Consider the following 2,840-nt stretch of genomic DNA (forward strand, 5'->3'; position numbering starts at 1 on the left):
TCTGGTGCCACCCAGGCTGTGGAGCAGGAGAGGAGCCAGACTGCAAGCCACACAGGGGCTAGAGAACAGAGCCAGACTCAGAGGCAGTCAGGCAGTGGTCAAAGATGGACACAAGTGATCAACTAGGAGGCAGGAGAGACAGTGCTGGGAGGACAGGCCCAGACTGGGGCAAGCACTGTGACAGGCGGACAGGACCGGAGCAGCACTCTCCCACCGTGCAGTGTGACAGGAGGGCAGGGAGAGAGTGAGCCCACCGTGGTTAAACGGGAGTGGGTTGATGACCACACGAGGGAGATAGTGATCCAAAGGCAGGACCAGGGCAGCCTGCACACCAGTGTGCCTTCAGCACAAGGCCAGGCAGTGGCCCAGTGGAAGGCAAGCGAGGCCTCACAGCCAGAGGGCTGTATTCCTACTTCAGAAGCAGCAAGCCATGAATGCCCCAGCGCTGGGGGAAGAGCGGAGAGTGGCTGGCTTGCTGTGCTCTGGCCAAGTCCAGTTAGCAGGTGCCTGGACATTAGCTCTTCATCGTGGTGCTTCTCTCTTAGGTCTTTCTCAGTGAGACCATTTCTGCAAGGTGCTTTCTATCCTAAGCTCTTCTCTCTTACCTGCTTTGCTGTGCAGACCCTCTCAGGAGCAAGAAGACAAAGAACAAGTCATCCCTTTGTGCCAAGTTTTCCTCAGCTTCTGGGGGTTTTCAGAGCTACTTTTATTTCTGCCATCTGTCCATTGCCCCATCTATCCTAATGCATCAATAAAACCTTCCTAAGCAACTGAGCTTTGTGTCCCATTCAATCACTACTGACATGGTGGGCTAAGGGCTACAGGGCTTTGATGATGAACCGGACGTGGTCCCCACCCTTGAAGAGCATCTGGTTGAGTAAACACTGTGCAAGATTCCAAGAGTTGTGCAGCCACTATGGAAAACAGTATGGCGATTCCTTGAAAAACTAAAAATAGAGTTACCATATGATCCAACAATCCCACTCCTGGGCATATATCCAGGAAAAGACAAAAGCTCTAAATAGAAAAGATACATACACCACACTGTTCATGGCTGCACTATTTACAATAGCCACAACATGGAAGCACCCTAAATGTCCATCGACAGACGAATGGATAAAGAAGATATGGTATATATACACAGTGGAATACTACTCATCCATAAAAAAGCATGATATAATGCCATTTGCAGCAACATGGATGGACCTAGAGATTATCATACTAAGTGAAATAAGTCAGATAAAGACAAATATAATGTGATATCATTTATATGTGAAATCTAAAAACTAGCACAAATGAACTTATTTACAAAACAGAAACAGACTCATAGACATAGAAAACAAATTTACAGTTATCAAAGGGGAAAGAGGGTAGGTATTAACAGATGCATACTACCATAAATAAAATAAACAACAAGGTTTTACTGTATAGCACAGGGAACTATATATTCAATATCTTGTAATAAACTATAATGGAAAATAATCGAAAAAAAGACTATATATATGTACATATATATGAATAATCAAATCACTTTGCTGAAACTAACACAATATTGTAAATCAACTATGCCTCGTTTGAAAAAAAAGCTTCCAAGGTTTGTCAGAATCAAAGAGAGGAAATGTAATACTTTTATACTTGGCAGAGATGGATCAGAAAAGTTTCCACCAGAAGAGGCTTTTTTTCATAAATGCCCTTAAAAGACAAGCAGGATTTAGGTAGGCAAAGCTATTCTCAGTCTTTCACAGTCTCTATTTCTAGCGTCTCTGTTCATCTTGAAAGGTCACATAGGAAGGCTGACCTAAGGTTACCAATAAATGGAAGAAGGCCACCAGGACTGTGTTAAGGGAGGGGAAAGGCATGTGTTACCAGGAACTGAGCCAAAAGCAGAGCCCCTGGGCTTCCCTCTCCTACCCTCTCGCCCATATCAGCTCTGATGGCTCGTGATGTCCCACTCTCTGGATATGAACAAGAGGTTACGGGGTAGAACCTCTTCACTCTGGTTTGTTGTAAGAATCACCTTGGAAGTAGTTTTTAAAATACAGGTTTATAAACCTAACCCTAGAGATGCTAAGTCCAAAAGTTTGGAGTAGAGCCTATGCAAAGTGTTTAGGAACTTCTTAAGGGAACTTTGGCTTCCAGTAGAATGGCAGACTAGCTACTCTAAAAGGCCTCCCACAAGAAAACAAGTAGATCCTGCATAAAGCACATTTTTTCATTGCATTGCTGGTTTACAAGAAATAAGGGAAATCTCCAAGAAGAAAACAAAATGTGTCAGGCTGAATAATAACCCCTAAAATGTCCGTGTCCTAATCCAAGGAATCTGTGGATATATTACCTTATATGGCAAAAGGGACTTTGCAGATGTGATTAAATTAAGGGTCTTGAGATGAGGATATTGTTCTGGATTATCTAGGTAGGCTCACTGTAATCACAAAAGTCCTTATAAAGGTGAGGCAAGAGGGCTAAAGTCAGTAAAAGGAGATGTGATCATGGCCTCAGGGGTTGGAGTGATATGTCACAAGCCAAGGAATGCCCATGACCTCTGGAAGCTAGAATAAGTAAGGAAACAAGTTTTCCCCTAGAGTCTCCAGTTGCTCTTTCAACACCTTGATTTTAGACTTGTGAGATTCAAGGATGCAAGGGAATCAATTTGTGTTGTGTTTTTTTTTTTTTTTTGGTGGTATGCGGGCCTCCCTCCGCTGCGGCCTCTCCCGTTGCGGAGCACAGGCTCCGGACGCACAGGCTCAGCGGCCACGGCTCACGGGCCCAGCCACTCTGCGGCATGTGGGATCCTCCCAGACCGGGGCGCGAACCCGATTCCCCTGCATCGGCAGGCGGAC

Source organism: Physeter macrocephalus, chromosome 4 (genome assembly GCF_002837175.3).
Source record: "Physeter macrocephalus isolate SW-GA chromosome 4, ASM283717v5, whole genome shotgun sequence".
Taxonomy (NCBI): Eukaryota; Metazoa; Chordata; class Mammalia; order Artiodactyla; family Physeteridae; genus Physeter; species Physeter macrocephalus.